The sequence below is a fragment of the Triplophysa dalaica genome, chromosome 24 (genome assembly GCF_015846415.1).
Source record: "Triplophysa dalaica isolate WHDGS20190420 chromosome 24, ASM1584641v1, whole genome shotgun sequence".
Classification (NCBI taxonomy): Eukaryota; Metazoa; Chordata; class Actinopteri; order Cypriniformes; family Nemacheilidae; genus Triplophysa; species Triplophysa dalaica.
In genome coordinates, this window is record NC_079565.1 from 9854183 (window position 1) to 9879778 (window position 25596).

The 25596-nt window shown below is 36.5% G+C and overlaps 1 long non-coding RNA gene across 2 annotated transcripts in view; it reads left to right on the plus strand.

Moving 5' to 3' along the window:
• Positions 1-25596, plus strand: part of LOC130413920 (uncharacterized) — a 95127-nt gene that overhangs the window by 4968 nt on the left and 64563 nt on the right. The window contains exon 3 of one of the 2 annotated variants that reach the window (XR_008905559.1): positions 24060-24178. This is a non-coding gene — a long non-coding RNA (uncharacterized LOC130413920). Of the gene's footprint in view, positions 1-24059; positions 25366-25596 lie in introns of those variants that run through there. The other variant, XR_008905558.1, reaches the window with a different exon arrangement.

Here is a 25596-nt window from a genome sequence, read left to right on the forward strand (position 1 = left end):
CATGTGTGCTTATAAAAAAGACTACGCCAGCAATGTGTGTACAGTAGCATCATTAGTAGTTTTGAGTACATATAACATGAATATAATTAATCAAAAATGTTTTAATTGTGTCATGTTTCAAACCTGCATAACTTTCTTTTGTGAAACACAGAAGTAGATGTTATGATAAAGAGAATGGTCGCTCTTGTGCAATAACAAATGGGGATGGATAAAAGCACATTAAAATACTTATAAAAAAGTTCCGATATTCTTCCCACATGAATCAATAAATAGTTCTTAGATCAGCAGATTCAGATCTGATTTATTCAAAAAATAGATGTAGATAGATAGATTTCTCCCAGATTTGGAAAGATAGGATTTTTATCAATATTGTTAATTAAAGTATATTGCATAACTTCAGAAAACTTGGAACCTAGGACACAACATAGAACCGCTTTCATGATACTTTTTTTTTTCATGCTTTAGCATCTTTTTTTATGTTTGAAAGCTACACCATGTGTAAAAGAGTGCCATTGTGGTTTTCTATTCCACAATATAAATCCTAACTAGGGCTATAAAGCAATTAATCGCGATCAATGGCATCCAGAATAAAAGTTTGTGTTAACATAATATAAGCCTGTGTACTGTGCATATTCATTTTAAATTTATAAACACGAAAACATACACATACATGTGTATATATTATGATGTACTTATTTATAATTACCAATAATTTAATTCTATATAAACGTTTATGAATTTTTATATGTTGTATATCCTAAATATATGCATTCATGTATGTGAATGTGTTTATAAAAACAAAATGAAAATGCACAGTACACATGCTTATATTATGTAAACACAAACTTTTATTCTGCAATTAATCATGATTAATCGTTTGACAGCCCTAATCCAGTACCTCAGAGATGACTTATTTTTGTGAACTAACCCGGAAGTAAGCGCTGCAGTGGTTCTCATGGATTTTTGGACGATCGCAAAAATAATCTCAGTTAATAACAAAGATTAATGATGTTTACACATTTTGTCTATCAAGACAATCTTTACAAATTAACACCACATTTTTTAAATTTTGATACCGAAATACAATCGTCAGAACTAAAAAGCTAATACGATGCTATACACAGACTACACTTAAGGTCGCTCGATATCAACGTCACCACCATCAAGCCTCCAACAACTCTTTCAAACTTTATTAAAATGTGTTCCCTGGTTAGTAATAACTCCGTTGATGAATCCGCATCTCCGTCTTAAGAGATTTGTGTCCCTGTTGCATTATTTTTGAGCATGCGCGATGGCATCTAACTTCCCTGCCAAAGGAGGAAGTCACTTTTAGCCACTTGTTAGCCAATCGCCGTTTTTAAGACGCATTAAGGCTTTAGAAAATCACAAGCAGTTTATAATTGGTGTGTTTTATGTCATGGAACAAAACCTAATTATATTTCGAGATTAGTTTACCACTGACCTTAATTCTGCCGATTTACCAAAAACATTAAAAAAAAAACATGGACTTTGGCGCAATGGAACCTTAAGTCCTAAAATGCTAACTCGCCTAAGGGTTTTGAATATAAAAATATGTCATATCTGAGCCTCCCTATATGTTAAAGTAAAACTGTAATTTTTAGATGAACTATTTACAAAGAAGATGCTGCTTATCTCTCCTTTAGAAGCTGAAATTTTGCAGGTCTTCCTCGAGACCTGGATTGATTTTCTGTTTACTTTAATCATTGCACGTTAGATTGTTGACTTGACAAAAGTAATGCAATGACACCCGTGTTAAACGCTATTATAACGCTTACAGAAGGTTGCGACACTAATCACACTGACCTACACAGCCCATACATCAGAGCGCGTCTCTCCTGACAGTGTACTGTATCGGGGGGACCGTGTTGCCGGTGGGGCCGTGAGCCAGAGCGATAGGAGCCGTGACTGTAACCCTGTCCATGGTCGGAGATCATTACCCCCGTGACTGATATGTGGGGCAGCTCAGAGTGAATGTGTTTATTTCCCCATGCAGGGGCGGGTGCTTTGGCCCTGTGAGGAGGAGATGCGGCCCTTCACGTTCAGTTAACGTGGTCATGGCTCTCGAGTAAAAACCCGCCTCATCCTCCATCCTTATTTGTGGGATCATTCATCTGTGTATGCTGTGCTTTATTTTGTGAAAGAATGGACGTGTTGTCCTCTATTTTTGTTCTCTTTATACAAAAACAATAGATTGTAGAGATAAAATTGAGTTAGTATGATCATTTTTTTTTATAATTTTATTTTTGTTATAAGTATAAGACTTATAGCTGCTTATTTTACATCTTATCAGAAAAGGCATGTTTTTATTTCATTTTAAATGTAAAACGGATAGTTCACCCCAAAATTAAAATGGTCATTATTCACTTACTGACTGCATTGGTTTTGTGTCGGTACTATAGAAGTAAATAGGTACTGACATTGTTTGGCTACCAACATTCTTGAAAATATCTTCTGTTGTGCAGAGGAAAGAAAGCCAAACAGGTTTAAAATGACATGAGGGTGAGTAAATGATGACAGAATTTGTATTTTTGGGTGAACTGTTTGGTGGTCACTATATAAAATATTTCTCCACGCATACAGCGACTGATCAATCTGAATAGTTTTCTAGAAGGCGTGTGATAAATAACAATTAATCTAACAAAATGCATTCTCTTTCAGAAAATATTAAATAAAATATTCAGTAGACATATTAAATCCAGACCAGACTTGAATGTAATGGGTATAAGATGGAAAGCTTTTTTATTTATGCATAAATCATTACTGTTGATCACCGATAATAACTACTAAACATATTAAAAGCATATTTTCAACATTGATACTATCACTGTCCGGCAGAAACCTCATATTTATTATACCGTGCTTTCAGACTTGTCTTTCTTGTTACATTAATTTAATAAACTGGGCATTTCAATTTCACTTTGTAGTTAACAATGACCTCGATTGATCTATATGACAGGGCTTCCCAAATTTTTCTACCCATGACCCCCAAACTAACGATTTCAGTGACTCCAGACTCCCACTGTCCTCGAAGGTGGCTAAATTTATTGACAAAATACGCTATTCTTAAAAAAAAGTTTTTATTTGAAAAGATTTCTGGGAATCATCTTGCGACCCTACCCTGGCAGCCTTGCGGACCTCCCGGGGTGCCTCTACTATGGGAACCCCTGCTCTATGATATGCACAATGGCAATATTCTTCTGCTTCTTTTGTCAAATACCATATACAGAAGATGCTTGAATTTAGATAAGCAGTTTTATATTTTCTTTATTGGTTTTCAAAAGGTTTGACTTTACTGTTATACCGTAGGCTATGGCTCGAATTTGATTAAAGCAATTTAGTCCTCATTTTGTAAATCTGCAACTGTTTGTAAATAGCCAAATTTGTCACCTGTTGTTTCTCAAACAGGATTGGGCAGCTGTTCTGCGCTGGCCTCGCAGTGGCACAGCCTGATCGTTCAACTTGAAATGACACTGGATGCAAAATAAGGCGAATCTCACTGTAATTTAAACCCCAGGCTGGATTTCAACCATAAGTCAGGTTTTACTACTAAGGTGAACTGTGGCATTGCATGATACGCTTCCAGCGACTGTATAGTACTTTCAGATGAGTCCATAAAGCAAAATAATAGTAGTGTTTGCCTCTGAAAGACAGCCGCACTCAACCCAGAGACTGTAGATACCCCAGCTTCACAGTTTTAAAGATAATGGCCAGAGGGGACCACCCCAAACCAGCTGTCCAAAACTCTTCATTTCACACATTCAGCGTTTTCACCCTGTTTAATTCATCCATTTACGACCCAATGATTAAAATTTCTGGTCCCGTGACCCAAAGGATCATTGCCAGGGATAATAAATGGGATCAGGGCAGAAACTTGGGAAGATGGCATACTGATACCTTCAAGGTTAAGCTGATAGAGGATGGTCAGCATAGAGAACAATGGGTGTCTTGTACCTTATAAAATGATGAATGAATTAGATTTTCTAACATAAAAAAGTGCCTTGATAATAGTGTCCGTAAAGATATAACTAGTGTGTCATAAATTTGCAGTTGTAAAAAGTAAAAGAATGTTCTTAAACAACTTTAATGATTTATTCTGTTGATGTAGTTGTGCGCTGGAGTTTATTGTTGGATTAGAAATATATAATTTAAAGGGACAGTTCACCCAAAAGTAAAAATTCTCTCATCATTTACTCATCCTCAAGTTGTTGCAAATCTATACGTTTCTTTGTTCTGATGAACACAGAGAAAGATATTTGGACAAATGCTTGTAACCAAACAGTTGTTGCCACCGTTGCCTAAAATAGTAGGAAAAATGACAATGGTATCATAAGTGCCGTAGAACTGTTTGGCTTCCTACATTCTTCAAAATCTTCTAGTGTGTTTGAAAGAATAAAGAAGTGTTTAAAGCATTTTTTCATACTATGTTGGTCAATGGTGGCCAAGCATTGTTTGGTAACAAGCATTCTTCCAAATATCTTTCTCAGTTTACATAACAACAAAGACATTTATATTTACTCAAGGTTTTTGGGTGAACTGTTCCTTTAAGATTGATTACTAAAAAATAAACATTTGCAAAACTTGACAACCCTAATGTATTTATTTAGCACTTAGCATCATACCCATTTTAAACTTTATCTTAAATTATTTAAATGGAAATCAGAAGTCATATAAGACATCTTGATATTTGTCAGATTTATATTTGGCTATACATTAATACGCTTTGAATTATTTTGATTTATGGGACCAGTGTGATGATCACTGATGTTTATTGTCAGTGGAATATTCCCCTCATAATATTGGCTCATCATAAATTGTAGTTATTTTAGCGATTCGACACGGCAAATGCAATGCAAAATTGAATATAAATCTGAATATAAATACATCTGAAATGAACAAAGCCCTCTGTGAACAAGATTTGTAAAAAAACAAGAGAAAAGCAACGTTTGTTCCTTTCCATCTCAGTGGTTTGTCTGTCAGAAACACAGCTCCGGACGTTTTTGTAGGCTTGACAAGCATGCTGTCAGTGCCTTCCGTTTGAAGTTTCCTTGCTTTGACTTCAAATTTCTCAGGATACAAGCGCAAGCTCCATTTGAGCTGATCCGTGTGGGTAAAGCCTATTGTCAACCATCAATCCATTCATCTTTAGCAGGGGACTCAACCCGATGGCGTAGCAGCTAAACTTATAATTGCGTTTGCTGCCGTCCGCATCATAAATGTTTAACCGATTACCAGCTTGTGACGGCAAATAAACATAGATGGTGAATGCACAACTACCTCTCCATTCTGTTTTTTTCAGGTCCCATAAAGAATTCATCAAATCCTTTATAACCAACCCAAAAACGACTACAAAAATACTTACCCCTTTCTTTCTTTAAAGGCAGAAGAAGATGAAATATTTTCTCTCTGGTTACTGAGACCTCTTTCTGTATTTCAAGTGATACTGACCTAAAAAGTTTGATCAAAGCCTGTTGGAACCCCGCCGCCTGCAGCAAGCAATAAATTGGACCATTCGATGTTTTCGCACCGACAAATTATCCTCCTGAGTCCAAACATTCTTGGTAGCAACTCAATTAGATGGAGGCAGACGTAGCGAGCGTTCAACATTTAATGTTTAATAGTTTCTTCAATATTTTTCCATCCCTAGCCCTAGTTAGAATGGAAATGCTCCATTTCATGAAAATAATAACTATTTGCTTATAATTCCCACATAAACGGTGCGTTTGCACGGTGTACGTGACATCTGCCGGAGATGGTTCTCCTTCTGTTTAAATCCCTGCAGGCCATTCTGTCGTGTTGAAGTGGCTCACAGCATCACTCCTTTCATGTGGCTGTTAAAAGACAATATTTCTCCTTTATCGTGGAGGATATACTTTCTCCAGACGCTTTCCTTTCAGCTGTAGGCAGGGATTATCTGGAAAAAAAGAGATTTGGACAATCAGTCTCCAAAAAGTCACATATTAACTTGTGTTTTTTACAGTTGGTTGAGGTGTGTACATATAGATTTTATTCATAGGTTGTTTTGATAATATCAAGTCATTTATATTTCTAAATTGCCAAAATTAACAGCAATCGTATATTAAAGTAATGGTTTTACCCCAAAATATATATTATTTAGATCATTTTGATATAATTTTGTTTTTAAAGGAATAGTTCATCCAAATGAAAATTCTGTTATCATTTACTCACCCTATTGTATTTTCAAACCTGTATGACTTTGTTTCTTCTGCAGAACACAAAAGAAGATATATTGAAGAATGTCGGTAACCGAACAATGGTGGTACCTATTGACTTGCATTGTTTTTGGTCCATACAAAGGAAGTGAATGGGTACTGCCGATGTCCTGTTAACAACATTCTTCAAAATATCTTCTTTTGTGTTCTGCAGAAGAAAGAAAGTCAAAGCGATTTGAAATGACAAGAGAGTGAGTAGACGGGTATAGTTCACCCAACAAAGAAATATTCGGTCATTATTTAATGTTAGCCTTAATGATATATGTTCTATATGTTTTTTTTCTATTTAGGAGTTTTTTTAAATACCTTTTATATACAATGACAGTTTATAGTAACTACACTTGGTTCCCAAAAATCATAAAAAATTACTACGGAATATATGTTTATGAATGTATTTGTTTTAGGCTTAAAAAATGCGTTGTAAAGATAAAATACTAGTATGATTAGTACAGAAAATATGTTAAATCCTATTGGTTCAGAATGACATGAGCGTGAGTAACCAATTACCTCTTCACAGTCCTCAACACATAATGGATTGTATTATGAGCAATGCTTGAGCATGATGCCATTGAATGACTTGGAGATGGTATCTTGGGAAAAACCTAAATAGATGTCATGCTCTCGTTGAATTATGGGGCCACAAAAAGAATCACATCAAGATGTATGTGTCCGTATTACATATCTGCATCGACCCTGCCCATCCATCACTTCATCAAAGAGCCAAGGTTCTGGAGTGACAGGTATATGTGCTTAAACTCTCATTGTTTTGGGAGAGGGCATGTTATATTAACCCTTGGAAATGAAGTTGTGCCAGCCAGATTTTTAACGCTGACTGATCTAAGTGCTTTTCAAGCATCATTTGTCACAACCTGCTGGACGGTCGCGCGGTGTGATGTGAAGATATAACTGATCTTCATAACTAGACACTTTATGGTTCTATACGAGTATGATGATATGAACAGTTTTTAAAATATGAATGTTGATGTCAATCGATTTTATTGTTATTACTCGCTATCTAATTTGCATTTGTTTAATAAATATGCTGTGCAAACCATTACATCACACAAGATGGATAAATGTTGTCTGATTTTAGAAGCTGTTTATCTATAAACACTCTTCCACTATCGGTAAAAACAAATGTTAGTCAAAATGTGCAAAAGTTATTGGCAAAACACTTTTCAATCATTTAAATGATCGCAAAACATAAATACGGCCTTCATATGAATGAATATTTAAACGTTGGGCACTATCAATAAACATCACTTTTATCGCTCTACTTACTAATTATAAAGAGTTATAAGCTGTCAAAATGTTATGCATAACAATTCAGACCTGCTTTCGCTAAACCGCAACCCTGCGTTAATGTTAAATGCTGTTTTGCACATCACAGCCTGGTCTTCATGATGCATTTTATTGACAAAACTTATCTAATTACATTGGAAGTGAATTCTCATGGTTTATTTGTTTTAATGTTGCAACGTTTCTTACTTGATATTGATATATCCGCAGAATTCTGTTGAATTAAGGATGTGTCAACATGCGCTAGTGGAAAGCATTGGGTTTATAAGATCACTGAAGCACCATAGCAGTCAATTAAATTAGTGAAGCACATAGGAGACATAAATAACGCCAGACGGGGTGCGAGCGAATAAACCTTCTAGCAAAATAACAGCTCAACAACCCATTTACTGCCCTACAACAACATCATAATCCTTCTGTCTCCAGGGTTAAGTGGAATGCCAATACAGTATTGACAAAATGTCATATATATCTGTCTAGTGCTCAGTCTTTGCTTACACACTTCCCTCCTAGTTGAGGATATAGGCTATGAAGATAGACGCACAAGTTTATTACTCAAGGTCAAGCCATTCCGTGACAGGCTTGGGTCGCGTTGATTCATTTGTGATGTGAAATAGCGTTACGCTGACTTGAATTTGCTAAACAGTTGCGTTGTGTAGCTAAACTTTACATCCACTTTAACATTTTTGAATTTGTTTATTGGGATTTTATTTAGAAGGGATATTTGTGTACGTGATAATGATCACTGTTTTTCATGAAACAAGAGGAGAACTTTATGTATTAAGACGAGATGTATATTTGTTGTGGCTATCTGCATAACTATTTTTCTTGAGAACCAAAGACCAAATTCCCTTAAATATCCAAATTGTTTCCCACATTTGCCGAGTTTCAAGAATCGTAGGCTTTTGGCAAACCGGCGTTGACCTTAAGTTGACCTTTTCGTTTTCACAGCGCCTCCTTTGTACGACGGCAGTTCTCTAAGCTATTTCATTGTTCCATTGTTCATTAAAATCGGACCTTTCCCAACTCTCTGAGGTAGCTGCAGAATTGCAGATCTCTCTATTTCTCTTCAGAGAGTCTGTCCGGCTCTATAGCAAGGCAAGAATCCATTGGTTTTGGCGCTGAATGCAGCTGTGAGTGGGAATTGGCAGCGGTATAACGGCTTTTATTGCTTCACATTGGCTCAGTGGGTTCGAGACTACCACTGTGCATAATTAACTGCCAATGAAATGTTCCCTTGAGTCAATCTGTCTGCTTTATTAACAAAGTAATGTGGTTATGCTTTAATTGGCTCTTTTATTGTTGGCCAAATGAGATCAAATGATAGAACACATGGTTACAAAGAGGAGACCATTAGTGGTCACAAGCTCTATGAGTAGATGTTAGGGAAGGTGTAATATCTTGATCTCCTGCTTGTCGTGATTGGTTTTTGTTTGTTTCCGTAAAAAAAAGTGACATGTTTGGATATGGCTGTGGGTTGTTTAAAAGCAGGTTGCATGACTTGATTCTCAAGGATAACACAACCTCAAAGTTTAGATCGCTGAATTGCAAGTGTTTGCTGCTGGTCAACTTTATAATAGCATTCAGGGTGCTAGTATTGGTGCTGGCTAGCGGATTAGCGAAGTCATATTTTCAAAAGCATGTAGCTCAGAGAATGTTGGAAAATGTTATTTTGTGTCCTGAATAATAACCTTGTTTTAACTATTGTAACCAAATCCTGTAAAAAACTAATAATCTGGGGGCCAGAAAAGTTCCGTATTATAAATATTTTTTGTGAAGCAAAATTACATGTAAGAACTTGTAGTAATTTTCCATGTTTTTTAAACCCCGTTTTTTGAAGTCTTTATCTGTAAGTTGATATTTTTTACCATATTTTAAAAATACATTAAAATTCTGTCAAATAAAACCGTAAAATTCTAAAAAATAACAGTTTTTACAATAACATATTTTTTTTACCTGCAAAAAAGCATAGTGGCGTTAAATTCACTATGATTTAATTTTGGTATTTGTTGTAAAACTTTAGTACTATAGTATAACTCAAACTATGTAATATAAATAACCATAGGACATTCTATTAGGACAATGTTTTCTTTTACAGTAAGTGATATATTTTAGTATTATATAATATACATTTTATCAGCAGTGCATAGCATTGTAAAATATTTACATAACAGTCAATATTGCCCCTAATTAAAACAACCTTATGATGATCAATAATAACTGTTATTTGGCTTCAGTTTGTAATCGACACCCCCATAAGGATTTAGAGGCTTTTACTGTTAAAGTGAATGTGTATTGGCGCGCATGAGCGTTTATTTTACAAGTACAGTCATGCTGAAGTGACTTGAAGTCAGCGTAACGTGGATTTAAAAAAATGTCATACCATAATTGATTGCATCACTTTAAGGTCTTTTGTGAGCTAATTGAATTGAAATACAAACATATTACATCTTCACGGTGACAAATTTGCTCAGGCATGATTCGGGACTGCCGTTTGCTGTAGCTGATGGTTTTACCTGAGGCAGAACCAGCTCTCACAGCTATAGAATAATGACATTGAGAGATTGTCAGATTTACGATTGATTAATCTTGTTTCATAGTGAACACAAGAGATTTCTCGTACTGTACCGATTACGATGATTCACTGTAGGACATTTTTATCCTATAAGACAAGTTGTGGTAGCTTAACTGATTTTCAGTGTTTTTTTAGTGTGCTGTACAAGTAGTGGAAAATAAAGGTACAGTAGGTACTTTTTACCCCTATCCCTAAAGAAGTGAATTTCAATGAATAGATAGTTGTGGTAACAGTCTGAAATGCTTATTTTTTTAAATACAAATAGCATTTTTAAAGATTTTTCCTTCTTGTGTTGTTTTGAATATTTCCACCAAAAATAATTCAATAATCCGAAGGCTTTTGTATGACCCTGCATACACACTATTTGTTGTCAATATATGTGCAACACATATTAACATACAGCAATTTAAATAATGGATTGCAATACGTGCTCTTTGTTAATATGCTTGGAAAGAATGGAAGTTACAATTTACATTATTTTATATGGATTTTAGATATTTTATGATTATAGATATATAAGGATGATTTTGGTCCATTCCTATATGCAAAGTCTTAAGTCTTTAATGGTGAATCTAGACATACAAACACTTTTGTGACTTTTCCAAGTTATTTGTCCAAAAGTGTAGATCATTAGTATGATTTTATTTATTTCAAGTTATCCTGCCAGATTTTCACGATCACCCAGAGGAGAAGAACAACTATCGTTTGCAGATAATTATTTACACCTTAAGTGTGGACAACACATGCTCATCCTGGAAACATCACAAAAGTCTCATGAATACAATTGTTGAGTTTCGGGGGGGGGGCAGTTTTCCACCTGCCCAAACTACTGTTTATACATGGACGCCAGCCAGGCTAAATCATCATTTGCCGATTCAGAATCATCAGTGGGCATTGGTGAATAGTCTGATAGCGTTGAATTATTCAAAATGTGTGTCTGAAAATGTTCTCCGTCTATAAAAAAGATTTCTTCTCAATGGAGGCCATTTTTCTGAAAACACACCTTAGAGAACCCAACCAATGTCATCAAATGCACCTTTAAAGTGTTCAGGAGGATCTAGCAGCCCATTTCCTGTGGTGCATTTAGCCATCATTGATTTTAGAGATGGTGTAACTCTAAACAGGAGGTGCAAATCAACAGAGAATTACCAGCAAACTAGGTCTTCGAGCGAAACCCTCTCCTCCAAAAATAATGCATCATTAGCATCCTGCCAGAGATAGATGGCGGCTTTCTGCATCAACTGTTGGCCACCAGGGGGAAGGACCGGTGGGTTTGCTCGCCAATGTTCCTTGGCCTGTAAGCTGACCTGCCCCTGGTTGTTATTTAACAGTCAGAAGGCCACAACCTAAAAAAATGCCTGAAAAAAGACCAAAACTAAAAAACAGACTTGGCAGGAGAGCCAGTGTCCCATCCTCCCCAAAGAAATTAGGGGCAGTGATCATTCAGAGGCGACCCTCTGCGAATGCTTAAACGTTATGGATGCACACCGCCCCGTCCTCCATTGAGTTTTTGCATACCTGCCACCCGCATCAGGACCATGGTTGGAAGTGTCCAATTTTACTGAGAGGCCCTCCGCTTGACGGGTCAAAAGTGACGGATGGGAGGCGATTCTGTAAGAAGGTTACATTTAAACACGACACGAGGCAATGAGGGGGCATACCGACTGCTAAATCATTGTCAGGGAAACGAATGATAAGGTATCATAAGACAACGAATAGCATGACAGATCGGGCGCAATCTCGCGCATCTTAATCACCCGCTGTCTGTCTCGCCTAGCATTCATCTTGATTTTGCATAGACATGCACATATTCCGCCGCCTCTTGAATGGATGTATCAGCTTGTCCGGGAGAGTGTCACACAAAGCTTTATTTAAATTGTACATGGCGGGGTTCTTTGTTGTGCGCCCGGATGAAGAATGGAAAGATATAATCATGACAAAAGATCTCTCAGCTGTTTTGAGCTCCTGTAGAGTGAGAGAGCACGAGAACGCAGACATATGCTCGCGTGAATGTATCATTCAATTGTATTAAAGAACATTTTGCCATTTAAAGCCTTTGTTTATGTTGCAATTTTTGACACTTTATAGTTTTTTATAGAACTAATCCTCAATCAATTTACCTTTTTTCTTTTTCATACATATATTTGATGCCACGTAACAGAATAGAACAGAACACATTACTTTATTTGGATGTAAAACAATAATGACCCCTGAATTTATTAAATTTATATTGCCTCTTAAAAGAGATAGTTCACCCAAATAAAATCATCATTTTTACCCCAATTTTATCCCATTCCTGTTTGACTTTCTTTTTCAACAAGAAAGAAGATATTTTGAAGAATGTTGGTAACTAAACAACATTAGACCCCCATTGACATCCATTGTATGAAAACAAAACCACTGATACATTTATCAAAAAATAAATCAAGAACAGGTTTTAAAAGACATGAATTTTCTATTTTTGTGTGAACTATGGGCAACAAAATGGTTAACGTGTCGTAATTTCAACCAGATACTAGTACTAAATTATTAACATCATCGTTTGTGTAGTATTGACAGAATATCAATATCATCATATGTGTGTGGTATTATCACTTATTAATAACATTGATTGTCAATGACCAGTATATATTGACACCCTAATGGAAATTCTGTAGTAAATTTAGGACAATATATTTATTCTGTCATCTGACAATTAAATAATACCTTTAAATTGTTTTTGGTGGCACAAACATGTTCTGTTATTTAAATTTTAGGAAATTGGGTGTATGATATGATTTTTTTTAGATTCACAGCCCTATTGTAAATGCTTGACTTATATTGTAAGAACCGTATTTGAAGGCATGCAATATTATCAACAAACGACTTTAATTAGCAGCCAAGTAGCTCTTTCGTCTCATTTGCAACCAAACATCCGAGACTGCTGTTTTACAAATCTGTCGCACCTGTTGTAGTAATTTCAAAAACACACAAGTGAGAACAAACAGAAAATAAGCCTGAGAATGCAAGGAGCGACGGTGGCATCTTGACAAGTCTTTAAGTAATTCCTTCAAGAACAAACACCCCGGGGCTTCCTGGCTTCATTGCTTAAGTTGTTGAGAGGATATTCTCGCACGGCATGATGAGAGCGGCACACTTAGTGCGTGTCGAGATAAAGGGAACCATGATGTATAGAGAAATTCAACTTCTATTCAGTTCTTATGGTGCTTTATAACATGCTAAAAATCGTAAATGTCATTTTTGGTCTCTTGGTTTTCCGTATTGATAAAAATGTGAAAAGTCTAAATTTGATCAGAGCTGCCTCGAAAAACACAAAATGTATGTTTAAATAGCATTGCCTTTTTAAGTCTTAATGGTTGGTTTTGGGTTTTTGTATTTGGGTCAAGGTTTCCTTTAAATATTTACCCATAAAAGGGATTTTTTTCATTTACTCACCATCATGTCCTTGCAAAACATGTAGGACTTTATATTTGGATACTTTGAAGATCAACATTGACCCCCATTGACTTTAATATGGACACAAAACCAATGAGACATTTCTCAAAAGATCTCCTTTGTGTTCCAAAGAGCTTTGAACGAAATAAATTATGATAAAAATAAATATAAATCAAAATATTACAGGCTTACAGTACAGTATAGGAATCTCATCATTCGTACCACGCCAAGCCAAAGAGAAAGATAACCTCCACCCAGCTCTATGTTATGTGAACACTGAGTGTCCCGAAATCTCAAGGACACATCATCTCTCCCAGATTAAACAATATTCACTCTCTGACAAACATCTCATTCCCAAAACCGCCAAGCAAGAGGAAAACGAACCCCCGCACAGACCCCTCTCCACGCCTGACAGAAGAGCGGGAGATTCTCTGGCCTGAAGGAAAGACCAGACAGTGAAATAATCTTTAATCTCTGTCCCTTCCAGGCACCAGCAACACCTGTTATCCTTGGTGGCGTCGTGCGAGAGGGCAGCGCAGACCCTTGTTTTAAGCCTGATAATTATTGTACTAATTATTCACATAGGTGCCGGGTGATTACGAACACTCATTCGGGTGAACGCGTGTCCCGCACAGCGCCAGATGAGACCGACGCGGCTCTGTGGAACAGTTGTTACATTCCCTCCTTTCCCTTGCAGGTATTTGACCTCGTGTGTGTTTGCAATCTGCACTCGGGGAGCAAAATAACACGCGGAAACTTTTAATTGCGGAAAAACACCGCTCAAAGACACAGGCTTGAGCCATCTGTTAAGTGTTTAGATATACACGCCATCGTCCTCTGTGAGCAAAGAGGAGGTGTTGTTTTTGCAAAAACAAGAGCAGAGGGTTGCTACGTTTTTTTCTTCAGCAAACGCTTTCTGCGGAGGAAACAATGATTATTTGGGTTACACCAGTGACGAGTTGTTTGTGGTAAACTGTTGTCGGAGAAGTGAAAACACTGTAAAACAAATGCAATAGGAGTGGTGTTGCACTCAAGAGCGTGGCTTCCATTATCTTATTAATATTTCAAGAATCAAATGAGTATTTTCGTGTTTAAAAGACTGTATATTTAATTGGGGCCTGGAGGGATTGTGGTGCCTTTAAGCAAGATTTAACTGTCATCGGACTGAATTTAATTCAATTAACGGTGAGAGACCACAGTTATAGATTTCTTGTTCTCTTTGTTGAGCGGCATAGTGTTCATGAATTTTTCATTTCTATCCGCCAGTTTGGAGCCAATTAACCAGCAGCCCAATATTGTGTTCTATTTTTGTCAAAAGAAGACAAAAAGATGATGTATTTTTACCCGGAAAGATATCCAATGCTCATTATTGATGAAAGAATAGACTTTTATGTACTGTAGATGTACGCCAGCACACTTCTTAACTAGCTTAAAGGGGAAAAAAATGAAAATTCTTGCATTATTTACTCACCCTCATGTAATTCCAAATCTGTATGTATGACTTTCTTTCTTCTGCAGAACACAAACGCAGAATTTTTTAAGAGTGAAGGTAACCAAATAACATTGGACCCCATTGACTTCCATCGTGTGGACGCAAAACTAACGTGACATTTCTCTAAATATCTTCTTTTGAACTCCACAGATGAATCGTATACATGGTTTGAACGACACGAGGGGGAATTAACAATGACAGAATTTTTTTTTTTGAGTGAACTACCTCTTTATCAAGCAGCTCTTCAGCGGCCATGCTGGTTCACTCTACTGTAGTACAAACATTTTATGGTTTTGAAATAAGCATTTTTTCTTAGCATTTTATAATCTGTTGAACCTATGTCATTATAAAGATATAATAATTATTCATAATAATAAAAGAAAGGTTCTGTAGCTTTCCTCATATGGAACCATAAAGCAAAAACTGTGTTCGTATGTCATTATATAGCACCTTTATTTTTAAAAGTGTTGACCAGTCCATCATATTTTTCTCAACCATATTTTTTCCTCCACCATCTGATACAATAGTAAACTTTTACTAAAAGACCTCCAATAAAGAATCAAATGCAGACGCAGTCAGCCAAACAGGAGTGTACAATTAAAATGCTGCACCACTGAAAATGATGTTATATTTGGCATAATGAGGTCGTACTACAAAATCATTGGCACATTCTTAATCCGCATAATACCATTTACAACATTTTCTTTACGTGTGGAGATTGATGCCAGTCGGCTATAAAACGAAACAAATCAGAGCGGTTTAATGACCACTTTGAGGAACTGCTGTAATATTTGAGTAATACACAACAGATCAAAAGGTTAAGTGAGAACGCAAACGGCGCATTTATCCTTTTAAGACTGTTTGGTGAAAATTGCTTCATTTGACAGCGTTAATGTCCGTCCTCCTTTATCACTCAGATTGCCTGAATCATAAATATGAATGTGCGCTCGGCCCGGCCCGCCTCAAATCCCCGGTGGTCACTCTGCGTGCTCGTGATGAAGCATTCAAACGTGGGGGACGTAAGTGACAATGACACTACAAAGCTTGACGATGAAGCCAGACAGGACCTCATTATATCGTAGAGCTGTTAATGATAAACCGTTGGAGGTCAAATGGGAAATATCTGAGTACACCTAATGTCCTGAAGGGACCAGGTTAATATATTAAAGTGGCTTATTATGTTTTTGGCTCTCAGAGAAAACCGAAGGCAAAAAGTTTGTGGTTATACAGACCATGAATTGCTTTTATGAGGACTGTTTTCCTCTGTTTACGTGTGTTTTTGGAAGTTGGGACGATGCCAAAGAGCTACACAGGGTCAAATCTTACATTTTTGTGTTTGTGAAAATATATGCAACTCACTGTTTAATTAAATTGTGTAAATGATTACCATGTGAGGATTACATTTGATTTGAACTGCTCATTTTTACAGGTATTTTTATTAAGATATTTGGTAAGATTTTCATTGAAGCATTTATGAATAATGCATTGTCAAAGTTGTCTAGAGCATTGTAATGCACCTTTTAATGCATTGTAATGTCTTATAAATAATTGTTATTACAGTTAATACATTATAACACTTAGCAATTCATCGTTACACTACACATTTTAAATTGGTGATAATTCTTAAAACTACATATAATGCATTACAACACACGTTATGAATAATTATAATGCATTTGAACCTTTAATAACTCTTTATAATGCATTATACGGAGATGCTTCAAGGAAAGTGTTACCAAATATGTTTTTTCCAAGCAGTTGGCAATGTTCTAAATGTGCTATTTAGTTCATCATCTTGAAGACTACGCTATTATTTATTATGAATAATTTTCTAATTATTAATGTTGCTTGAATAGTGGGATACAATGAAGTGAGGTTTATAGAACATTAGGAACGTTCTAGCACGGTTAGGGGATTGTTCTAGGAACTAAAAAAAAACATAAGAAACTTTCCATAACAAAAAACAAACCTTGTTAAATAGTAACGTTCTGGGAATGTTCTGAGAACCAAAAATTGTTAGCTGGGCTGTATCATAGACCGACCCAAAACTACTGTTTTGTTTCCATTTCTTTAAATATTTGCTCACGACGTGTATCCGCAGGGGAAATGTGCTTGTGTTATGGTCAAACTTGCAATCTTTCTGTTGGTGACCGGCTTTGTCCCTTCGGCCTGTTTGTCTGACAGTGGTCACATGTCATAATAGTCTGCCCGGAGAGCTCAGGTCCAAATACCTAAATTACTCTGTGATACATCAGAGCTGTCCAAAGATCTCCTTCCATCATTCAAGTGCAAAAATATATCCTCCTCTCTAGCCTTTCTACCCTTTTTCTACTTTTCATCCTTCCGTTCTCTCTCTCCGGGTCCCAAATCCACCGCGGTATTAGGTGAAACAGATTGCTCGCCGTGCATTTAAACCCACAGACCACCTCGAGGAGAGCAGAGTCCAATGACAAACATAATTCTTCAACGAAGTTTGGAAAGACTCGGGCAGGAAAATAGACCCGGGCGGCAGGGTGCCTCGAAAAGGTCAAGATTTGCTGTTTGGAAGCCCAGCTTAAACGTAAATGCTCTGTAATACCGGTTCTGGTGATTGCTTTACTCTCTAGACAATGTCAATTTTGTGGAAGGAGTTGCAGATTAAGTCGCCGGCGTGTCAAGGGCCCTCGTAAGTGCCGGTGTCTAGTCTTGGAAACGGGTCCTAAAGCCCATGCCTATTACGGCAGGCACCCACAGGACAGATGTTTAAAGCTTAGGGGCGCAATGGAGAATAATAGCACATTAGATTCCTAATGCCTGCGTTGATGCTGTGTTCATGCGGGAGGGACCGTCTCTGGTGGTCCAAACACCTTGTCCCTCTTTTTTCATCCCTCACGATTGTTCTTATTTTTAGCTCCATCAACATCCTCCGTCTCTCCTATGAAATCCTACCCCCGAGCAAGATGCCGCACGCGCCATTCATCACGATATGACCGTGCGGATGAAGCAGAGGATACAATGGGCTAATGAACTCATTAAAATATGTGTGTGTGTGCACGAGTGGGCGGACACTCGTGTCCGAGTGTGTTTTTAATGCATATGTTTGTGTGTATAAAAGGGACGCTCGTGGTGGAAAAATGGGCCGAGGTTGTTAAACCATTAGCCCCACCTTACAGTTTAGACTGCACGCATCCATCTTTACAGATATGATAGGTGTTTAGAGCTGTGATGTATGTCTGCGATGTGTTTATATGCCAAGAAAACTGACTATGATGAAGAATTTTTCCAGATTCAGATTCATCATTTGAGAATTGGCCCATGCCTTCAGAATAAAACACACATGTGTACAAGTACAGTACATATTGTACATTTAGATCCTTTATGTTTGGCTTATTGTAGTGAAAATATATTTGTGTGAGAGATTTGTTTACATCAAACCTAATTTTTATCCTTAAACTATTAATAAAAAAATCTAAGACAAAAAGACATATAATTGTTTTTATATTGTATACCCCCCAACTTAATAATTTACATTTACATTTAGTCATTTAGCAGACGCTTTTATCCAAAGCGACTTACATGTGGGGTAGGCAATTTTTTTTTAAAGAGTAGAGAAGAAAATAGAGTTTTAGTACATTTAGTACAATCATTTAAATTTAACATAAACTAACAATCAACAATACTAGTTTTTTTTATAAATCTTCAATTGTTTAATAAAAGTTGTCACTGTTAACATTACTTAAAGCACAATGTGCTAACATCAACAATTTACATTATTAACTAACATGAGCAATGATTAATAAATGCTGAAAATATTCATCACTCATATTGTAAGTTTATGTAAGCTAATGCATTTATGAACAGTAAGTAATACATATTTATTATAAAGAGTAACAGATTTTTTTTTCCAATATTTGATTTAATGATTTCTTTTTTATAAAATATTATTTATGATTTAATAAACACTTGCATGTTTTTTGTCATTCTCATTGAATCATAGAACATATCTATTAAGTAAAGATAAATAAATAACAGAAGATGGGCAGTACAACATACGATGTATAAATATTTTGTTTATTTGTTTTGCTTAATTGTCACAAAAATTGTCAAATAAGTAGAACATTTTTATGAGAAAAAAAACGCTTATTTATTGTGCATAATCTCTTTTAATTATGAGATTCATATATTTCTGACTGTCTCTGTGAAATTCATCCAGCCTTCATTAACTGCGATCGGTGCTCTGGATCAGTCAACTAAAAGGTCGCTTGAACATATAAACAGTGTGTTCCACGCTGCGCTGTTAACTTTATTTTACATCCTTGTGTCTACATCTGTAAGGTAGATTTTCTTCTATACCCCACCACCCCCTTTCCTTCAGAGACCCCTTATATCCTTCACGCCCCACCCGGGGCTGAAGATACACCTTCATGACAAGAGACCGAGGGTAATTCACAATGTCGGCTTAATTAATCTCATGTCTGATTTGATGAATGGCTCCCAAATACGGCCGTAATGGTGCGGTATCTCTGAGCTCAGAGCCTCTGGTGTTGACAGAGACTGTGTGAAAGTCAAAATGTGGAATCGCTCTCACTCTGGGCTTTGTTTGCAAAGTTCCTCCATGCTGCCGTCCAACACACACACACACACACATTCACACGATGTATGCACGCACGGCCTTTCTCCCACCTCATGCTGTGCTACTCAGTTTTGACAAAAAATGATTTGTTGTCTGTAAAGAAAAAGCGGCAAGCCTCAGGGGGTAAACACATTAGCGTGAGTAATCTAATGTTGATCTATCTAATGAGAGGTGCTTAAATGATTTTAAACATACTACCCTAGTTACACATTTGGGATGCGTTGAAGTTGACTTTACAGTGTGTGTAAAGCCATCGGTATAGCAAGGTCATAATAATGAATGGTTGTTCTTTGGTTAATTACCTTTATAACATGCTAAATCCCCAAAATAGCATTTGTAGACCATTTTAAGTTCTGTTAACTGTTCTGGTAATAGTATCATTCCCTTTTATTTCTGAACCCATGACCTTGGCATTAGTTTTTTCATGTTCTACCAGTTAATCTACAGTGTTAAATACAAGTTACAGGGATGGTTCACCCAAATTTTACTCAACCTTATGTCATTCCAAACCTGTATGACTTTCTTCTGCAGAACACAAAAGAAGATATTTTGAGAAACGCTGATAACCAAACAACATTGGCACCCATTGACTTCCTTTGTATGGAGGCAAAAACACCAAGACATTTTACTTAATATGTTTTGTATTTTGAACAACAAGAGGGTGAATAAATAATGACAGAACTTCTTATTTTGGGGGTGTTCTATCCCTCAAGCTGTTTTGTCTGCCTCTATGTCTGTCGATTAAGACGCAATAGTTGTAATACAACTGTATATTTTGTCGGAACAAGCTAAACTTGTGTTTATTATAATAAAGAAACAAGTTCGCTATCTTGGTTCCCATAACATTCTTTTTTAAGGTTTGTTTTGGCAAGGTTACACTCTAGGAACCAAGACTAACGTTCGAACGTTTTATGGTTGAAAAATAAAAGCCTAAAAATGACATCATTGCAATTTTTTAGGAATGCCATTTTATGGTTTAAAAAATAAAACCTAATAGGAACTTTAACCTAGTTAAAAAAAGAACCAAATGGCAATCAAAAACTAACTTTACGTCATCATTTTGTCTTCTGGGAATATATGTATATACGGCACTTCAGAGACTTGAAGAAAAAAATGCTACAGATTTTTTTAATAAATTGGTTTACATTTTTTAGTACATCAAAACTATGTTGCACAAATTAGAATCCACTATTTTGTCTCACACTGTCTCATACTGACACGGATGAATGTGAAATTCTTCTGCTGCACTACTAATACTGCTTCTCAGCTAATTCTATGCTTACTTCGGTTTGTAGTTTATCCCTAAACAAAGTCATTACAAACAGTGTCATCTAGTTAAATGCACTTGTAAATGTATCGTACAATTCAAATAACCATAAACACATCTTTCATTCTTTTTTTGCTACGGGGTCTCTAAGGAATACAAACGTAGAAACAAACGCAAACAATAACACTCACACAATTAAAAATACCACACACACATTACTAATCTCCATGTAAAATACATTTCTGCTCAAATTATTGACAATCTGTTGTGCCGAATGAGGGATGGGAATATCCATGACACTGACAGTTGTTGGTTTGAGATAATAAAGTAAAACCCACCTCTTTAATCTTTAATGGGCCCCCTCTAATCCCCTAGTTTAACTGGCGGACCCTGAGGGAACGTTTCGCCCTGTCTGCAGTATCATAGCGCAATAGAGAAGCAACACTTGCGCTTTGATACCCGCTTTGATCCGTCCAATGTGATGCTAATTTCAGCATATGGAAATTTACACTCCTTTTGTACACGCACGCGTGTGGGTGGGTGAGTTATTGTATCTGGCATTATCTGATTCAGCGTGCCAAATATCACATCTTTCCCACACATTACCCTGATCCAAAAACCCTTGCCGTTTTAAAGGTCAAGGCCATCGGTGAGACTTAAACTGTGTAGTTTTTACTGCAAACAATTATTATAAGTCAAGCTAACTTAACACTAGCAAGTTAGACCCTTGTTTTAGCATGACTAGCGTGCAATGCTAATAAGCCGGTGAATAGTCATTGCCCGGGAAGGCAGATGGGTTGATGCTGTCGAGACGGGTGAGTGAAGGGGCATGGTGATGAGATTCAGAGGCTTGCCCAACCCATGGACTTGATTAAACTAATCCCATCTCTATCAAAGCAGCGCAAGGCGCCAGACCCGCCATTATTCATGGGACTGGGGTAATTACAGCCATGCAGGCAGTGAGCAGAAGGTGGGGGTACAGTGATGAGACCCCTGGTCTTTTAAGCTCTCATACCTTCAGGCCACCAACCAGCAAGTACCGCTCACTGTTTAAATTCACAATGGCCGGTGTGTTTTCATGTGCAGGCCCCCTACTTTCTTCCTCCAATGAGTACAACATACAGAACCATAGTGAGGCTCAGTCATCACGGGCTTGGGCCATCGTTCTCCCTGATGCACAGTGGCCTTATGAATATATGCGGTAGTTTCTAGATAATAACTGTAGTTGAATGGTGGCATTTGAAGCAACATTATATTAAACAAATATTTCAATAAAGTACTCATTTAAATTATAGTAAGACTTCACCCAAAATTTAAACTCTGTCTTCATTCACTTCCTTTCGAGTTTTTCCAAATCTATATAAATTTCTTTGTTCTGATGAACACAGAGAAAGATATTTTAAAAGAATGCTTATAACCAGACAGATTTGCCCCCCATTGACTCCCATAGTAGGAAAGAATGGTAGTCCAAAGTGCCCCAGAACGGTTTGCTGTGCTACATTCTTCAAAATATCAGAATTTTATTCTATACTTATTTGAAACAACTGGAGGGTGAGTAAATGATGACAGAATTTTTGGGCGAAGTATCCCTTTAACAAATTCCCCTTTGTGACAACTTGCCCCAATGTCCCTGGTCAGCTAATTCTAAGAAATTAAAATATTGTACTTTGTAATTTCAAAACATTTTTAATATCTTCTACATTAAGAGTACTTTAAGAGTATCTGTTTTCAAAACGCCTTGACTCTGACCACAGAAAACAACAGTTAACCGATTTAAGCCACCAGCATTCCTGACCTAATACCTTAAAAGAAAGAGACAGTCAAGACCTGCAGGACATATTATTAGAGGAAGATGCCGGCGGCACTGGGCAGAGAGCAGTGTTTTAAAACCCTCAACTGTCCATCTGTTATAAATCTATCTATTGAAGTCTGTCTCTCTCTCTCTCACACACAGCTCGACAAATTCCCTGTGATGAATTAATCAAGATGAAGAGCCACTTGTGCTCTGCAGTTCAAGTTGACTAAAGCTGTCTATCATGTCATGGCAGTTTGTCTTGTCCAGAAAACGTCAATGCCAAGACATTAGGAAATCTGTAGTTTAATTTTATTAGATAGTACATTAAACAAATACAGTAAAAGTGGGTAAGCAGAGAAGATTTACGGTATGTGGGAGGATCTGAATTATTTATTGTGCTGTAGCCTCTGAGGACCACAAGAGATAATTTATCTGATAAAATAACATGCATATTCATATGCGGCCGTGTTGTAAGAAAATAAAACTATATATATATGTGCAACTCTTAATAAAAAAAATAAAAAATCGACATTTATTTGTGATTAAAGATTTGCATTAGTTTATTAAGAAAATGGCTTGGGGTGTAAATCATGCACATCTTTATTTGTTTTTATTTATTTATTCATTCATTTGATCAAGTTATTTAGAACATGTTGTTTATTTTTACATAATTTAATTGACAAATAAATTATATATTTTAACATGTTTTTTGTTTGCTAGAAGACAAATGTCCAGTCTTTTAAGATTATAAATCTGAATTACCACATTTATTTAAAAAATAAGCTTAAATGTCATCACAATAGAAGTTAGACATCTGTATTATCTTTAAATCAATCAATCAATCTATAATATTATCTAGTGTAAAGCACTTTAAAAACTTATAAAATCATATAAAAGATCTGTGCAAAGAGATAAACAAACACATTAAATACATACAAAATTAAATAAAAAAAGATAAAAAATGTTTTCTCAGATAATATAATACAATTATATGAATATTATATTTTGCAATTAATATATCATTGCAAAAAACTACACAAAATGGTTTTGTGGTATATGGTATATGGTATAAAATAAGTGTGCATCTTACACATGCTTGGGTGCTGATATTTTACTTGCCATGTTATTTACACTTTCATGCAAACTGAATTTGTGACATTTGTTTTGTGTAAACATGGATTTAAATCCTTGTAGAGGTATACAATTAAAACTTAAATACCTCTGAATCTCTGATATTATTTTAACTTATTTTACTTTTAACTTAAATAGAAAAAACACTGATGCTTGTTGTCGAATCGGCAAATCTATATCATTCTTTTCTTATGGATTACAGCTGTTGTCATGGACAGCGGGTGGGATGTTCCATGTGTCAGTGTCTGATGTGAGGGGCCGGGCTGAAGAGACCCATGGGGTTTCTCTTGGAGGAAGCAGGAGATGATCGGGGAGATAGGAGTAAGTAATTAGATCCTGGGGTGAGTGCAGATCTCTCAGACATGACCAGCGTCGAGTCCCTGGCTCTGTAGATCCACTCCAGGCCGTGTTAGCTGTCTCTTTGAGCTTCTCTGGCCCACGGTCCTTAGGATGTTTTCCAGTATGACCGCCTGCGGACCAGAGCCTTCCCTCGAGACTGGCATCCAGTCATTAACAACTGGCCATGTTGCCGAGATCTAAGAGAACAAGTTCAACACATTCAGATCTGGGAGCAAATGTAAAAACAGAGCGGTGTCTGGTGTGTAGTGTAGATGTACGCAATAACAAGACGGCGGTCAAAGGTCTGATTCTTTTGTTTGAATGGAAGGGAGATGAAAGTTTTGTTTTGGATGCTTTTTTTTGTAGCTCTCTCTATGAAGCCTCAAAGCTGAAAAACAAGTTCGGAAGCCAGCCGCCATGGGCGGTAAGACTCACTAACTTAGATTATTATTTTTTGTCTCCCAAGGGATGTTTGTTCAGAAATGAAAATCAATGGGAAATGTCAAGGGAAAAAGAAATATGTACCTGAGTTTGCAAACTTGGTGGTAGATGCTTGATACACAGTTTTGGTAACTATACGTATGTGTTTTGGTTTAGTTTACAGAAGAAAAGACATGTGTACTGCAGCTGTGGATTCTTTTAGATTCATAATCCATATTTGTAGTGCCTTAGTTATTAACTAAGAATAATTAAATTATTTAAATTAATAAATGCGCACCTTCGCGCACCTTCTCCGAAACCGGTCCGCCTATGTGGAATGATCTGCCTGCTGCTACAAGATCTGCAGATTCTGTAGCCATCTTTAAGAAACACCTGAAAACACATCTCTTCCGTCAACATCTTACTGATCTGTTCTGACTTTATTTTCTTCTCTACTCTTTTCTTCTCTACCCATAAAAAAAAGGATGAATGAATTATTCTGTATACTGTGTTAGGCTATATGAGACCACTCTTCTTTTTGATTGCACTTATGCTTTTGTTGTACTTGTGCTGTCCCAATTGCTTCCATTACCTACCCCACTTGTAAGTCGCTTTGGATAAAAGCGTCTGCTAAATGACTAAATGTAAATGTAAATGAATGAACCAGACCGACTTAGCCAAAAATCAATGTCTCTTAGGTTAAATCAGGTAAAATAGTAACATAAAAAAACATAAAATGAGGAGGCAGACTCAAACTTGGATGTCTAAATGAGCACCACAGCTCAATATATCATGCAATGTAAAAAATCCTGTGAAAAACGTCAATATTCCGGCAGCTGGGATGCCAAATACATATTGTAAATTTGAGAAGGAAATAAACGTGTTTTTGATGCTATTTTACACCCTTATTGTAAGTGCTCCAGTCTATTTCTATTTGACATTTTTTACCATATTTCAAAAATGTGTGAAATGTTAACTTT